General features: G+C 44.8%; 1 protein-coding gene across 2 annotated transcripts in view; it reads right to left on the bottom strand.

Moving 5' to 3' along the window:
* The window catches only part of STK39 (serine/threonine kinase 39), a 204,214-nt gene extending 188,868 nt beyond the window's left edge, over window positions 1–15,346 (bottom strand). Inside the window, exon 1 of one of the 2 annotated variants that reach the window (XM_019554213.1) lies at window positions 15,250–15,346. The gene's annotated coding sequence lies outside the window, so the exon portion shown is untranslated. The remainder of the gene's footprint in view (window positions 1–15,249) is intronic. The other variant, XM_019554212.1, reaches the window with a different exon arrangement.
* Between the last annotated feature and the right edge of the window lie 2,573 nt (window positions 15,347–17,919).

Here is a 17,919-nt window from a genome sequence, read left to right as displayed (position 1 = left end):
AGTACATTAGTCTGTTAAATGCCGTTAAAACCAAAGCTTACCAAGTTAATTTTCTCACTTATACCTGTTAGTGCATTTGAAATCTGTTCCTTCCACTGAAATCCCTTGAAAGAGAGGCCTAATATGCTGCCCCTCCACCCCAGCCATTATGCAAAAAAAAAAAAAAAAAAAAAACCCCAAAAAACACGTGTAATATGCATGCAATCACAACTGGTGTCACCTGTTTCATCATATTCTAAAAACTAAACCTTCAGGATCCTGAATTTTGTTTTGCTTTTTAAAAAGTGGGGAAAAGTAACAGAATCTGAACCATCCAATTAAAAATATGCCAATCATCTATAATCAGATTACCTTAAGAAAACAGTCTCATTTCAGACATACTTACCTAAGGTACATGAAATAGTGCTTTGTGTGTTCAATATTGTGAAATATGCAAAAGTCAGTCAATGTATTAATATTCATATTTTACATTAAGTTATGGATAAAGGTAAATTACCTGGAATGCTAATCATGGAGCAAATACATCAAACCAAAAATGCCAAAAATAATCTACAGGGCTCACTATTATGATGTAGCATTTATCCAAACCCATTGACAATCACCAATATTACCCATGTTATTAAAGTTGTGTCAATATTGCATGCATTAACATGTAAGCTGAGGGGTGAGGGAAGGGAGAACCCACATTTTAAAAAAAAAGACTCAGCTCTAGGAATTATGCAATAATCTGAACTTTTATTTTAAAAGCGGAATTTCTCATCTCAAAAATGCAGAGAAGTGCCAGCTTTACTAAGCAACGCCCCACCCTCCTCCCCAACACACACAGGCACTTTTTATGTCATGATTTTAGGCCTTGATTATGATTAGTTAGGGGTGATAAAGAAAGCAAGAAAGGGAACACTCATTCATTTTTAACCATTTAGTCTGTCTGTACTGTAACACATTGAAATGCTAGGAAAAATTATTAAATATTTAGGGACTCGCTTCTAGGCATTAAGCTGAATGAGTGAAACCCACTTAGTTCACAAGGAAAAGAGCTCCTACAAAAGTTAATAAGATAAATCCTTTCTCTACTGTAGATTTTCTCTCCTTACAATTTTGTGCTAGAAATGTACTGGTCCTTACTCTGCCTAATTAGCCCATCAGGAAGCATGCCAGAAGCATCCTCTTTCCTCCACCGACCTGTCACAGTATGAATTCTCTATTTAGACACAGAAGTACGTTATAGAAACTAGATGTATTATCTGTTTTAAAATCCAAGCAAAAACAAACTTCTATACAAACATCTGGCTCCAAATCAAAATAATGCCAGACAGTATGTCACAATTAATTTTGGAGAGGCTCATTCAAGAAGAAAATAGGAAATTCGGCATTCATATGCCCCTTAAATATTTGGCATCAGAAATAGTTGTCTCCAAGCTCTAAAATGTGACTCCATATACACTCATACAGCAATCTCAGCAAAAGCTTTCTGAAAAAGAAAAATCTTATTATCTGTTATCTTTGAAGCATTCAGTTGCCAGCAGCAGCTGGATGGACTCTGTTCTTATGGACAGAGAGGGATGGTGGGGGGTGGAAAATAATAGAACTGTGAATAAGTATACCTGAAGGACAAAGCTGCGAGTACAAAATTCTGATTTAACAGGGAAAGCCATACAGTTCCAAGGGAACCCAAGATCCTGGAAGGAGACAAATACTGGGATAACTCACCACCCATAAATGGCTTCTAAATCCATTCCCACAACCAACAAGAAGGTACACCCAGCCTGTGAGTTGTAAAGACTGAACGTGGCACATGGCCTTTGAAAGGGCAAGGCACTGCTGATTAGATCACTGCTAGATTTGCTTATGATTTCTCTGGATTTAAAGTCTCCAGTGAAAGACTTGTGACACCACTTATGAACTTATATTTTAGCCCTTCCCTGTTTTGCAGAATCAGGGCCTACAGTATAAAAAGTAAAAAAAAAAAAAAAAAAAAATCCCAATAGGATGATGCTGATCTGAGCTGCAGTTACTGGTATAACATCGCCTAAAAATAATAAAATAGGAAAAACTGGTTCTTACAGACTTGAAGGGTAAAGAAGAGAAAAAGACAAAAGATGCAGTAAGGAGGTATGTTTTTATGATAAATTAACCACTACCTAGTCTCACATCTCAAAAATTATTTTCTTCTCTACAAGCTGCAGAACAGCAACTTTAAAACCTTCTGCTTTCCAAAGTCACCAGAAGAGTTCATGCTGCAAAGTATCATTCATACAAGTCCCCCAGACTGATCTACAGAAGGGAGATGCTGTACAAGTTAAACAGTATTCCTGAAAAGTCCTTAAAATTATGCAATTATCTTATGTGGTTAAATAATTAAAATACAACTAGCTCCTAGAGGTTTTTCTGAAAAAGACGAATGTCCAAGGAGAGAGGGAGGGAGGGGGAAGCCAAATCCTGAACTAGTTTGTTATCCTAGACTTATCAATATAGAAGCTCTATTTCTCCCAGCCACACTCTACAAGCAGGCTAAATTAAAGAACTTCTCCAGGGAAGCTAAATAACAAGAGATAAGCTTTTTTAAAGAACTACAGCTCATTTTTCAAATGGCACCAGAACACAAAGAAAGATTGTGATGTTTATTATTAGGCACATTTTTACTGCTCTTATTTCAGTTTGGAAGTAAACCTTTTAAAACAATCAGAGCTGCAGAGGCATTCACGGAGTATTTTCAAAGTCTTTCATATGTTAAAGCAGAGCTTGTCATTTTCTGCAAAGACTGGAGCAGGCTAACCACATGTCACCAAAAACAAAGATAACACTGCTGCTGCACTAACACCAAAGTCTCCAGCTAATGCTCCACTACTGAGCTTTAGTTACAGAGCAACTCCAACTAGTTCGTATCACTAGAATTTGCTTTGCTATAAATTTGATTCTGTTGTGGGAGGACACTAGTAACAAATGCCCTCACATTAACTGCCAAAGTAACTCCAAAGGTTTTGTTGTTGCTATTGCTGTATTTTTGTTTTTTCTAGTCTCAAGTTAAAAGGAAAATAAAAGCACCATCTTAACTAACTTCTCCAGAAGTTGTTTTAAGCCAATATTATAAGACCATTTGGATGAAGAAAAAAGACCAGGCATGTTAAAACATCAATATGTATTTGCTTTTAATTTGACATATGCAATCCAGTTTCTTTTCAAGCTCCAGAGGGGTAGAAGTTCGGAGGGCACATCTTACAATTTAATGGTGCTGTTGGAGGTAAATAGAACTTATTTAGAACTATAACATTACGAAAGAAAGCTCATGACAACTTGTGCATCACCGTTCCTAGATCATAGTACATTTCACAACATAAAGCCCTGTACTTTTATGACCTATTAAAACAACAATATATGTTTCTGCTACTAGCTTAAAGAATATAAGCTGCTTTCTTGCAGCTATTGTGATGATTGATTTTATTTGCACAAGCTAAAATGCAACATTCAGCACTGATTCTGACTTTAGAGATTATACATGAGTCAATTACAAATAAAGCTTCACACAACTGAGCAAGTGCTTCTGCCATAGGAAAGGCATGGCTGTGTTCAAACTAAACTGCTTACTACTTCTGCTCCTTTCAGTTCTCTCACCACTTCTAAACTCTGTCCCCTTTAGGTACATCATATAGCTCAGGGGTGGCCAGAGTTACTCACCCTGGGAGCCACGTCCAATCCTCCACGGAAGTTCAAAAGTGGGATGGGAGGATGGCGGGGCCGAGTGACCTGCAGTGCAAATGGAAGTGGGGTAACGGGAGAGTCCCGAGTGACCTGGAGCTGCTCCAACTTCCCCACGGCGAGTGTGCCCTGGGGTAAGCGGCACGGCTGCAGCCCCCACCCTGGCAGCCTGGTACCTGTGCCGGCAGTCCCAGGAGACTAGGACTTTGGCCAATTTCCAGTGAGCTGCATATACTGTGCTGACAAGCCAGACACAGCTCCCAAGCCGTCATTTGGCTACCTCTGATGCAGCCTGTTTCAATATTATACCAGCTTTTCAAGATGCCTTGAGCTCCCAACACAATTTCTGATCAGAAAGCTTGTGAGGCATCAGTGATCCACAGAGTATTGAAGAGTAATTAGACTAATACAATGATTCATCAGTTGTTGTTAATCATGAAACAAGATTTGATACTAGCTTCTCATACGGGGCTTTCAGAAACCTGACTAGTAAAGTCAGAGCAAATGCCTAGGGATCTCAGGTTGAAATGTTAACTCCTCTGATGTAACATAATGAATGTTTCAACCAATTAGTGAATCATAATTTATGCTTTTCATTATAGCTTCTTTTGGAAGAGTCCTGAAAACTATCACTGGCAGTGCCTTTTGAATGTTTCCAGTTTTGTTACAGAAACAGAGAGAACCTTCCAGATCTTCCATCTTCATTATACGTATTAATATAACAAAAGTATGTTGGGGGAGATTAAAATACAATTACTTTCTGAATAATCCAGAAATTAATCTAGGGGGTACATGTACTCTACTTACACATATTAGGTAAATGCATACTTCACTTAGCTGAATAACAAAGTACATTTCTAATGTTACCTATTGCTTACATTGTAAAAAACACTGATAATCTGCATATGGGTTAAATCCGTGCCATCTTTCAGCCTCACCATCTACCTTATAATTGAACTGTACATTTTTAAACTGCATAGTTGGTGAAACTGATACCCAAACATCAATTTAAACAGTTCTCAAGCACCCCTAAACTGAGTAGGTCAGAGGCAGGCAATTATTTTGGGCAGAGGGCCGCTTACCCAGTTTTGGCAGGCTGTCGAGGGCCGCATGGGTAGCTCCGCCCCTTGACAGGTGCCCCGCCCCCTGGTCACCATCTTGGAAACAATGTCCCAGGGCCAGCATCCGTGGGGCCCAGAGCAGGGCACAAGCTGGCAAGGGTCTGTGGAGCCAGACTGGGCTGCACCAGCAGGGAGTGGGGAGCTGGCCTGGCTCCATACAGCCCCTGCCAGCCAGGACCCTGTGCTCCTGCCATGCTACTCTGGGCCCCACCAGCACTGGCCCCGGGACACCTGTGCGGGCCTTGTGCTCCTGCTGGCTCCCTGCCCGCTCACACTCAGTGCCCTCCAGCCCCACAGTACAGGCAGGGGGCAGTGCACAGCCCCGACCCCCTGCTCACCAGCAGGGAAGAAGCTGGTCCTGAGCGTGGGGAAAAGTCACCCCTCACCTGCCCCATGGCCGGTGCCCCGTGCTGCAGGCACTTGCAGCCCACGCAGGGCTGCCTAGAGCAGGCACAGGCAGCCTCATGCAGGCTGCAGGTGGCTGCAACACAGGGCGCTGGCCATGGGGCAGGCGAGGGGCCACTTTTCCCCACACTCAGCACCTGCTTGTAATCTGCCCCTGCTGCCAGCCTGACAGTGGGGCCTGGTTACAAGCTGGTGCTGAGCACCGGGGGGAGGGGGGAAGCACCCCCTCCCTGGCGCCCCATGCTGCAGGCATTTGCAGCCCACCTGGGGCTGCCTGTGCCTGCTCCGGACAGCCCCACGCATGGGGTGCAAGTGCCTGCAGCGTGGGGCACTGGCCATGGGGTGAGAGAGGGGCCACTCTTCTCCACACAGGGAAGGAGCCCAGGGAAATCCTGAACACGTGGGGGAAGTGGCCCCTCCCCTGCCCCACAACCAGTGCCCCACGCTGCAAGCGCTTGCAGCCCACATGGGACTGTCTGGAGCAGATCCCACCCCTTACCTGAGCTTCCCGCACTGGGGCAGCCATGTGCTCTCAGCCCAGAAACCCTGGCTGGGGCTTCTGGCTGGGGGGATGGGGCCAGGTGGGCCCCTCTGTTGTGGGAGCCCACTGGGCTTCCCCTGGGTCCTACTGCCCTTGGTTCCTGTCACTTTTGACAGGAAGCAAGGGCAGAGAAATATTAATTTTCTACATTTTTTTTAGGGGCCCCATGGGCCAGATAAAATGGCCTTGCGGGCTGGATCCATCCTGCGGGCCGGATTTTGCCCACCCCTGGAGTAGGTCATGGCAGTTTCAAGGGCGCTTATTAAAAGCATAACAAACAAAGGAGCATTAATAAGGCACAAAAAGCTTAGCTAAGACCCTTCCTGTAGTTAGTTAGCAATGTTTATGTTGAGTTAAAGTCCCTGCTCCAAGTAAATAAAGTCTTTCTTCAGCCCTGAAGGTAAGTACTTAATGGACTTTGCTGTACCACAGTCAGTGTAGCTCCCAGAAGCTTAAGAGGGCATATATTTCAGAGAACATATGATTATCTTGTCTACTTTTATTGCCCTCACTCCTACCTCAACAGACCCTCTTAGATAAACCATGCCACCTGCACTTCTCCCAGGAGAGAATCCCTATGTTCAGGCCCTGCTGTATTTGCACGGCGTTCACCAGGAACCTAGCTGCTGAGGGAGAGAGAAACGCCTGGCAGGAAGTAGAGACAGGCTACTGTAGATCAAGCTCTTCGATTTACATCGCTGCTACCTTAGCAGCCACGTCATATAACCCCATTCATAGATAGCAGCCCCGGCTCTGGGTGTTGGGGAGAAGGACACAAAAAAGCAACTGCTTACTCTAGGCATCTAAAGATCTAACTTCCCCAGCTCCCCAGCAGAATGGTTCCTCTTCAAGTACATCTTTTCCCCTGTGGAGTTAAGTCAGCTCAGGTTTCAGAGGTACAGAACCTCAAAGTCAGGAAGTCTTTGGGAGTGACTGAGAAGAGAAAGTAAGAACTGTCCAAATATAAAGACAGGTTGCACAGCAGTTTGACAAAAAAGAGAGAAGCTGTAGCATGCACTTGTGCACTCATAAGCAAGCAATGCTATGCAGTACCAGTATGTTCCATACATTCTGTATGCCTTTAAACTCCAGTTTATCAAGCTAGTTTTAAACTAACAGGTTTTATTCATCTCTGTTATGTATGTTACTATTGATATGTAATTTTTAAATTTATTTATTTTTAGCTACTTTCACATCTCTTCAGAGAAAGCAGAAATCATGTAGCTAAAATTCAAACAAAATCTGAAATTGAGGGGAAAATAAAAACCTTTATAATTTCCTTGCACTCCCATAAAATAAGTCAATGTTGCTAAGCAACAACAAATTTAACTACTATGTCACTAAAACAGCCACACAAGCCCTAAGAAGCTACAAAAACTAAGACCTGGTCTATACTAGACAGTTTTATAGACGTAACTATTCTAGGTTAAAAAAAAAAAACTCTCTAAATACAGTATTAATAAACTGTCAAGGCCAGACTAGGTCAAACAGCTAGGAATCTCACACAATTATATCATAATCTTCACAGATAAAAACAGCTTTATCACTATTCACTTCAACTCTGACTCATGAATTTTAGGTCCCTACACATCAAGTAATTTCTCAAAATTTGAAAAGTTAAACGTTAGTCATCTTCACTTGACAGTCTGTCTAATGACAGACCTTCTTAGCAAATAATTGTTTCCTGATAAACATGTTGAATATCTAGCTTAATAGGAATGTTTGACTATCAAGTTATTTGTGTTGATTTCAGCTCGTGCTGATTAGTAGCATTATATGCACATACACATTAGATGCAGTTTTGTTTAATGGTGCTGTGTTATTTTGAACAGTACTTGTGTTGGGTCAAAATTAAAATCATTAGATATTTAGTTCATACTGAAACTTTCTTTTGACAGAAAAACTAAATACTGCATAAATACTAGTTCTCAAATAATGCAGTAATTGAACACAGGTTTCTTGCAGGAGCTAGTATCAAAAACTAACTAGGCCTCAAGTGTTGTGGTGTAACATTATCCTGATGAGCAGACTGAGAGTGGCTAGTGTTTCATTGTGCCTACTACAACCCATTTCAAAAAAGAGCCCTTTGAGTATTTTAAATTTCAATGATTATTCACTCATGTTTATCCAAAATTTTTTAAGCATTCTACTTGTTACTGAGCCATTACCCTCTAAGTATAAGAAGGATAATACAGATGCTATTACAATTTAACTACAGAAAAGCTTTTTCTTCTTCTACCAAAAACAAACACCTACAGAATCCAGTCCTTTAGCACCACTGGCTTCTACCAGTGAGCTAAAGGATGATCTCACAAATAGTAAGAACTAAGGAGTGTTTATTCTTTCATGGCTTAAACAAAAAACAACAAAACCAAAAACACTTACCATTAACAATACAGATGCAGTATACACTGTCCTGTGAAAGGGAGTAGGGACAGAGGGAAAAAAAATCCTCAAATACTCACCCCACCCCACACATACACCTCTACTACCCAAATACTAATAAAAACAATTTTTAAAAACCTCTAATTCAGACATTAAAGGAACAGACTACCCCAAAATTTCTACTTGAGAAAAGTGGAAAAATTTTCCATGAGAAAAATTAATATTATTCAACCGAACTATAACTATAAAGCCAAATGCAATGCAACTCTGCTATACTTACAGTCTAATGCAGCAGTTCCCAACCTTGGGGTTGTGACCCCATTCACAGTCCCAATGATTAAAAAAGGGGGTTCCAAAAACTGTTGACCGATTATGATAAATATGCTTCCTCTTTATAGATATCTAACTCTTGTACTTGGCAGTTATTCTTCCACGCACAACAGCTGCAGCTCGGATGCAAGGTGCTCGTATGTTACAGGAAGCTGACGTAAAATCAGTATGTTGATACTGACTGGCTGAAATATGTTTTACATGACAAAGAAATCTAACGTGGATGCTCTTCTCCAAAGTTTCTGCTTTGAGCTCTAGCAGTAAAACTAATGACAAGATGAGAATAAGAAACAAAAGGAGTGCAAGACAAAAGTGGAAATTTGATGAATCCATCTTCATTTTCCTCATCTGCATTATTTTGGGGTTACAAAAAACTTCCAATGTTTAAATGGGGTCAAGCTGAGAAAAAGATTGGGTACCCCTGGTCTAACAGGACTCTAGGTTACAAATTATTATTGAGCTTGAGGATAGTAAACGGATATTACACAGGAGTCTTAATCTTCAAGTACACAAATATTTAAAAATGACCTGTATTAGGTGTGAAGAGAATTCATCATCTAGATGCAACCCTTTACTTTTAGAGTAATTGTTTTTCCAAGCCAGGCAAAGGAAGAGCTTTATACCAGATCCTGCCTACAAACTTTGGCTACAATCACGCCACTGCTTCTGTCATCCATCCAAGACTCTCAAAGCACTTTACTGAAGTCGGCTGCCTGTCTTGCACATCCAGAAGGTAGAAAAGTATTAGTCCGCAACTTAGAAATGGAAAAAGATAAACCACATACTTAATTCTTTCAAAAGCAGTCAAGCAGTCTTCTAAAAATTATCATATTTCTTAGTCTTTAATAACATTCATCCATTTCAGGTCAACTCTAGCATGATTTTTATACGATTCTTCATCTGCTAACTCGCTGAGCATATCCTTAAAAACAATCAATTTAAGATGTGAATTTCCCCTTGTTTGAGAGGCAAATACAACAAAGTTTATAAATAACTGCATCTCAGAGGCATTTTAATTTCAGTTGCCTTGCTGAGAAAAAAACTCAGAAATGGAAGGCCTAACTGACAAACTCCTATTAAAAATAATATTCCCACAAGTAATAGTTGCATCTCAAGCCTTGTCTGCATCAAAAAAAATGTTCAAAATGAACTTGCAACAACATCTTCCAATATGACAAAGCCCATTAAAATTCGACTTCATAGGTCCCTGCTAAGCTCAAGTCTTGCAATCACAAGCAAGATCATCAGATAACGCCTTTCATAAAGGGGCCAACCTTCATTTTAAAAAGCACTTAGGTTTCTTGCCCTGCCCACTCCTACTAGAAAAGAAGTTCAAGAACCTCACTGCTCTGGGCTAAGTACAGACAGTCAAAAAGCCTGAGGCTGAATTGATTCAGTCTTTGCAAGTTAGTCTACACCGCAAAGATTGAACCAATAAGCAAATGAGCAGACAATCACTTTTGATTGAGGAAATGCAGGTACATGCCTGCAGTGGCTCAAGCCAGAAGCTTGGGGGTGGCTAGAGCACACCTGCCAGCCACTGCCAAAAGGGAGGGAAGAGAGAAGCCCTCCAAGATTCCGCCCCTCCCCCCCCCCACTGGAGCAGAGGGGGCATTAGCCAGGCCCCAGCCCATGCTCTACTGGGGGCGGGAAGGTAGGAAGGCTGCCAGGCTGAGGAGGGGGTGGGCGGGGAAAAAGGTAGTGGCACTGAATTCATAAAAGCTTGAACAAGAACAGTTATTTCTCTGGAGAACTATAAATTACAGCTCTGCTGTGTTCGCTTCCTCTTCCTGCTGCCCCCTGCTGTCTCTGGCATTCGCAGTCCACAATCATAGCAGCAGAACTCTCCTCATCACTTCCTCTTCCTACTTCCAGGTGCCTCTGGGATTTGTAGTCCACAGTCACAGCCAGCACTAAGTAAGCCAGGCAGGGCAGCACCATACTCAGGGGAAGGGAAGTTTAACCCCCCTCCCCAGCCAGGTTTTGCTGGGGGGTGAGGGGCAGTGAGCCAGCCCTCACTGCTCTGGCTAGGGAGTGGAGGGGCAGGGCCAACCCTGCTCTCTGGAGCAGACAGCACAGTCCAGCCTAAGGCTGCAAAGCATGCTAGGGGACTGTGATTTAACTTGAACCAGGAAGCGATTTGAGACAGAAGTCTCATAAACCGGTTTAACCTAAATCAGTTAAGTGTAATACTACATCCAACCAGGTGTATCTTAAACCAGTTTCAGTCATTTTGAAAATGGTTTACGTGTACTGATGTATTATTCTGTTGCAGGTTTAACATAGTTTCTGATCACTTAAACCAGTTTATGTGCAACTTCTGTTCCTAGCCCTGATGTGTGACGCAGTCTTCTAATGTCCTGCCAAAACGGTCCATGGGCAGCTTAAACCAGCAGTTCTCCACTTTGAGTCAAGACACCCACTGGATAGATTTGAAGTACCTCTGGATTGACTCAAGACACCCCTTGTAAAATGCCAACTCTTAGTTTTCACTGTTTTTTGACTACAAAAAAATAGAGCAGTTTTTCTGTTCCAAAAAACTCAGAAAGACCACAACTATGGATTTATATTTGAAATCTCTGGGTTTATCTTGTGAATCACATTGATAAGCAATTGTGTAACTCCCTTGAAAGCATCTCAAAGAACCCCAGGGTGCCAGGCTACCCTGGTTGAGAATGACTAGTTTAAACCATCAGTTATTGTACCAATATTCAGCTAAAGGACAACCAGCTTTTCTCCCCTTCCAGTGTTTACCCACAATGTATTCATAGACAGAAAACAAAGTTATTCCCTCCCGCCCTGAATTTCTGCATTCCAGGTTTCAACTTCTGAGAAACGTCCACCACTGGAAATGTTTCTGGAGGAAGCATACAGGTATTCAACCTGCAGGCACCCACCTGCTCTCCAAGATTTCACCAGAGATGATCCTAGTTTGGGAAAGGCACAGGGAAGAATGGTTGCTCTGCTCCACTCAGTCCCCAGGAGAAGTGGAGTGTCACAGAAAGAAACCCACACCCTGAGGGTTACTGGGAGTAACCTCCTACACTCTGTTCCAAGTCTCCAGAAGTGAGGGAGGGGTGGAGAATGACAAGTCCTGGGGGAGAAGGGAAGAGAACAACAGGGCCAAGCCCCGTGCCCGTTCTCCAGACCAGGGACCTTGGTCTGAGGAGCAGGTGGGGGGCAAGGTCTAACTGATTGTCTGCTTGGCTCCCAGTGGCCAGAAGCAACCTGAAGAAATAGAACAGCAAACCCCCTGCCCAATCTCCAAACTTCAGACCCTGGTCTAAGTGGTGGATAGGGAGGCTCTGCCCCTCTGCTACAGTCCCCTCCCTGAACAGTCTGGGAAGGGACTGGAGCAGCACAGCAATGCCCCCTACCTATTCCCCCGACCAGGCAGTCCCCAGCCTGGGGTAGTGCAAGGAGTATTACCCAGCTGCTTCACTCCCCTCATGGATCGAACTAGAAGGGAAGCATAAAAGCACTCACTCTTCTGAGACAGTTTCTTCCATACTGACAACTGGAAGATCTTTCTTCTGGAAAAAGTATGTTTCCCCTAGGACAAATTAAACAAATGTTTGCATGGTCATAGTTTCTACTATAGGAGCAGCAATTATCCTGGTAAAAACCTAATGCCTGTATGTAACCTGTGAGTGCAAAAGAGAAAAGAGCTGCAAAATCCACTGTATTACTTTCCAAGGAATATGAAGAAGTTCTACAAAAGCAACCCACATTACGTTAGTTTAAAAATGTAAACATTTACCCTGGAACTGCAAAGTTACATTAAGATGTTTTTGGGACAACAGTGGCCAATTATTGACCAGTCATATCGGTCAATACCGATCTGCTTGCTGATATGCAGTCGGGCAGCAGGGAGAGCAGTGTCCAGCTGGTAAGTCTGTTGAGGAAGATGGGATGGGGGAAGGGGAGCAGACTGAGGCCCCCACAGTGAGGGAGGAAGTGGGGCTGGGACAGGTGCTGCCCTGCTGAGGTGGGTCAGAGCGCAGGACAGAGCCAGCGCTCACCCAGGAGGTATGTGGGGGAGGGGGAGCAGGCATCTCCCATGGCTGTGCACACCCCCAGGAGATGCACGGGGAGCATGTGGGCCCCCAGATCTGTGCACGGACCAAGGGCAGGATGCCACCGCATGCTTAGGGCCAGGGCCCGAGTGCAGCCACCAGGAAGAGGCTGGAGCAGCCCCAGCCCCAAGCGCACCACGGCAGCCCACCCTCACCCCACGCACAGATCCAAGGGAGCATATGCCCTCCATACCTCCCCTGGGGGTGCGCGCAGCAGCAGGAGCCACCCCCTCACATGAATTGCCAGCTCTGACCTGCACCCTGACCTACCCCAGATGGGCAATGCCTGCTCCTACCCCAGCCCTCACCACAGAGGCCTCAATCTGCCCCGTGCCCCTTCTGCCCCCGCTTCCCCCCAACAGACTTACCAGCCGGTTGCTACTCTCCAAGCTGCCGGGCTACACTCCTAGCCATATGCATGCTGCAGCTGCACTCACGCACGTGGCATTTATCCGTGATATTATCAGCCAAAAAAGCCGACTGTCAATAATGTCATTTTTCCTTTTATTGGTGCCGATATAATATGGAGCAATATACTGATGCACCTCTAATTCTTAACATTATATTAAGTTATTATACACTTATATATTAATATTTAATGATTGGCATGGAATCCACGTACAGAAAATGAAAGTGTCAGAAGTCATTTTTATTATTTAAACAAGTAGCTTCTGTTACAGCAGTCCCTTGTCACTTACGGCAAAAAAAAAAAAAAGAGAAGAAAAAGAAAAAAAAGTTAGCAATATGCAAAACTGCAGTCGAAAGAGCTATTTTGCTCAGCATGGTATTTTTATATTTGTCTAGTATGAAATATTACTCAGTGCATTTAGAGTAGAGAAGTCATTATGACTAACCCAAACTTAGTAAAACGCTCCTATTAACTTGCTGATACTCAGCACAGGGTAGAAGGTGCTCAGGACCTGACTAGATGAGGTCCAATAGAATCCAAACACGAGCTCCTTGCTAGGAAGCCGCCCTGATAATGTATTTACCAATCATATTGTAGCTCAATAATACTAAGTCAGTTAGCAGGGAGGACCGTCTATAAGCAGAATCTTCTCTACAGAAAAAAAGAAAGTGCATCCTTGCAATTGTGAATGTTTTTTAAAAAAATCTAGAATTTTAAACTTTTGAAAGCTCTATAAAAGTGCAGAAAAGGATGATTCCCACCCTTTAAGAAGCATGCTGCAGATTCAAGTGGTAACACAGATAAGAATCAATGTAACATCCTCTAAGTCAGCGTTTTTGAACCCATGGGTCACAAGAATATATGAAAGGGTTGCGAACAAACTTTAAAAAATGGATTTCCCTTTAAGAGAGAAAACCATGAGAAATGGTGGCTTTCCCTTGCAGGATGGCAGAGTTCCAACCTGCAAGGGGTTGCTTGGGGCCCCCCATGCCCAAACACTTGGGGGGGCGCACTGGGGCCTAGGGGTGGGAGGCAGCAGATCAGGAGTGAGGGGCACTGGGTCATCGATGTTTAGAAATGGGTCCCGGTACAAAAAAGGTTGAGAAGCACTGCTGTAAGGCTTTTTCTGTGCCATAGGCTTTGCTGCTTTAGCTATACCAGCAAATCCTGGCATTGGAAATGCAGCCTGTACCAGCAAAATAAAAAGTTCTTACTCTAGGCTAGATAAGACCCATTCTCAAAGCTAAGTAAACTATATCCAGGCAAAATGAGTTGTTTTGCCAACATAACTACAGAAACCCCAGCAGAGATGCCGTGGAGAGCTCTCCCAGCGAGGGGCCTCCCCTGACCCTGACCCTGCTCCTAGTAACACACCTGCACTGGCACAACTTTTAAGGCTAGACCAGGCCTCAAACTTGTCCAGTCATTAGAATAAAGCAGGAAAGGGAGTGGGTGTTTTAAAAAACTTGCGAAGGAAGAAATTTTTATTCTTCTCTAGACTTGGTTTCAAACAATGGGAAATAAATAGCTTCAGGACCCAGTGCTCACTATTTACAACCCAGATCGATAGCACATAGTTATGGCTGTCACACGTTTGACAAGCAGCCATCGGTTTCCAGTATTAAAGATAACCCAGGGCAGCACAAGGCTCCAGGAATTTGGGAGCCAAGTGGATCATGGCCTAAGTCAGGAGCAGCGCGCGCCATCCTGGGTCCAGCCTCGGACTTCTGCAGCCTTGGGCCGGGCTGTGCACAGAAAAGCAAAAGCTTCCCTGCGGGTGCGGAAGGGCCAGCCCCCCCACCGCAGACCCGGAGAGCCCCGCGCTCTGCACCGCACCGGCTCGTTCCGCCCGGCCGGCCAGGCTGCTCCGCGGCGAGGGGCAGGATGCCGCCCGCACCGCGCCTGGGGAGCCGGGCCGCCGCGGCGCCGAGTGACAGGCGGGAGGCGGCTTTCGCCGAGGAGAAGGAAATCGCCACCACAGCGGCAGCGGCGCCGGCGGCGCGGAGCCTCGCCCGCCTCCCAGCCCCCACCGCGGAAAATGCAGAGTAATCGGCGCGGCTCCGAGAGCGGCCGCGTGCGGGGCGCCAGGCAGCGGGGCCGGGCCGCGCATCAGGGAAGGGCACAAGTTAATGCCGGGGCCGGGTCTACAGCGAGCCGCCGCCCCCCGCGCCAGCCCCCGATAAACTTTGCCGCAGCCGCCGCAAGGAGCGGAGAGAAAACGCCGGTAGGCCCCGGCGGCGCATCCCGCCCGCAGCATCCCCGCCCCGGGCCGGCCCCGGCACTGACCGATCACCTCCTGCAGCTCGTAGGCGTCCCGGCAGATGGGCCAGGCGGGGGCCTGGGCGGCCGGCGCGGCGGCCGGGGCCGGGCCTGGGGCCAAGGCCGGGGCACGGGCACCCGCGACCTCCTTCAAACTTCCCTTCCAGCGGCACGGCTCCTCTCCCCGCCCCGCCCCCTGCCAGCAGCCGCCGCGCGGCGGAGGAAGGAGGCCGGGCAGCCGGGGGGCGGGGGCAGAGGCAGGTGGCGGGGAGCGGCCGGCACCAAGCGCGATGCGGCCTGCTCATACCCCGCGCGTCGCTGCGGCCGGGCGTGGCTCTGCCTGCACGACCAGCCGCGCTCCCCGTCGGCCCCGGGCACCAGCGCCCGCGGGAGGTGGGGGTGCGCCGAGGCAGGACTTGCCCGATTTGCAGGGTGTTGACCCCCTAAAGTGATGTTTAAATAATGTAAGGTCTCTTCTACTGTGTTTTGCTTAGGATTGGGTGAGTTGAAGTACACGGAAAAGAAGCAAAAGTTAAGCTGAGGTTTTGGGTGCCACCATGGCCGAGTTCATACACGAAGAGGGAGCCCGCCAGGGCCGAGGAGCAGAGCGACATTGGCTCTGGAGGAGGCCTGTCACGTCAAGGCAAGGTTGGGAAGGGATCAAGAAACTGCCTTGCCACGGAGAGGGTTAAAACAAGAACTGTAGGAAGGGGCTCCGCATCTAAGGGGATTAGTAACTCCTTAAGGAATAAGCAGGGCGTCTACTAGAAATGGGGAAAAAAGGACCTGTTTATTAAAATAAATCAATAAATGTGTTTTAAAGAGAGGGTAAGAGCTGACAAAAAGGATGAGGCCGTAGACAGATGGTTGATGACAAGATTTTAAAGGGGAGAGAGCAGGACCTATTTCTCAGAAGCAGATATCAGCTCATGCAGTGTAACTCTTACATGTCTGCTCCTAACCTGCCAAATGGGAGGCTGTACCACAGTAACTTACCCCTGAATGAAACCCAATTTTTGCCAGTTTAACTTGGCTGATTGCTATTGGGAGGAGATGGATACAGCAGCAATACTGCGTTCAGCTGTACCACACAGTCTTTCCTTACTGCATCCCCCCAAACCTTTTAAGAAGTGTAGCTTACCTGTCCATACACTGATTTAGACACAAAAAATAGGTAAAGGTACTTTACTCATATAAAAACAACAGAAAGAAGCAGGGTCAGTATTCAATGAAGACAGAGTAGAGATTATGTATAATTTGGTATGTCCAAAAACTAACAAGTGTTTGGCCTTATGTTTCAGTAACAGTGATGTTGTTGACCATAGGGGGAAAGGCAAAATAGAGAATGAGAATGAGGCTATGAAAATAGAAATTGCTACTAGGAACAGGCACGTGAATTTGCAAGTCTGGTAACAAGCAACTGTCAAGGCAGTTTGGGTAACTTTCAGTTGGAAAATAACAAATATAACACTTCTTTAAGAATACAGACCTGCAAGTCTGACCTCAAGTAAAGACCTTGAAATAAAGAATGATGATAAGACACGTGGATACAACGGGGAAGTTGGATGGGTTTACCAAAGGTATATTGGGTTAGACAACTGGATTGGACTAATTTTTTTTTCATATAGTTCTATGCAGCCTAGTTCATAATGGTTTCTAGACAAAGAAAATGTAGTAGATCTCTCCTCTTTGGATTTCGGTAAGGTACTTCATACATTGGCCTCTGGGAACGTAATTAAGAAAGGGAAGATGGAGATAAGTAGGGGAATTGTAAGATGGTTAAGGAGTTGCCTTAAGGAATGACTACAATGGGTAGTGTTGAAAGATGAAGTATCAGCTCACAGCATGTTAGTAGTGGAGTGCCTTCATCATCAGTTTTATTTAGTGCTTTATTAATGACTAGCACAAGAAATAGGAGCACGCTTATGATCTTCAGGACTAAAGTACCAGATAAGGGATGAAAGTCAGAGTCAAGAATGCAAAATGCAAGGTCATGCACAAAAATGAAGACTTCTGCTATAAACTAGTTCAATGGGACTAGAATAGGGAAGGAGGCAAGTGTTACTAATCAATTACAAGATAACTGTGAGCCCCCAGTTTGATACAGCTGTTAAAAGTCAAATATGATCCTAAGTTTGAATCAGCTAAGTTATTTCCAGTAGGGATAGAAAAGTATTAAATGTGCACAGTGTTCAAACAACATCTGGACCATTACGCACAATTCTGGTTGTCCGTATTGAGGATGAGTGAACTCCAACTGGCACAGGTGCAAAGACAGACTTCTAGAAGGATGATAAGGAAATGAAGGGTCTGCCTTAAAGTAGGCAACCAGAAGAACTTGGCTTGTTTAAACCACCACCAGGGCTGAGTAGGGATATGATTTGTCTGTAACAGTGTTCTCAACCTTTTTAGGCACCCCCTCAGCTCTTAGCTTTCACTTGTTTGGGGTTTTGTTTTGTTTTTTTTACTACAGCAAAGAACTCATTAATACCACAGCAGGTTAAAATACTTTTAACACTGTGGATTCCTATTTGAAATCTCTGGGTTTATCTTGTGAGTCACGTGTAGGTATTTATACACCTTATAGCACTAATACTGAGTAGCACCCTTAAAGGGTTTTAACAGCACTCTGGTTGAGAACTGCTGTTTATAACTACATCAGGGTATACTCCAGTGAGGGAAAACAAGAACTACTAT

The sequence above is a fragment of the Crocodylus porosus genome, unplaced genomic scaffold, assembly GCF_001723895.1.
Source record: "Crocodylus porosus isolate Cpor-Errol unplaced genomic scaffold, CroPor_comp1, whole genome shotgun sequence".
NCBI lineage: Eukaryota > Metazoa > Chordata > Crocodylia > Crocodylidae > Crocodylus > Crocodylus porosus.
Note: the sequence above shows the minus strand (reverse complement) of the source record. Positions and strands in the feature narration are given on the sequence as shown.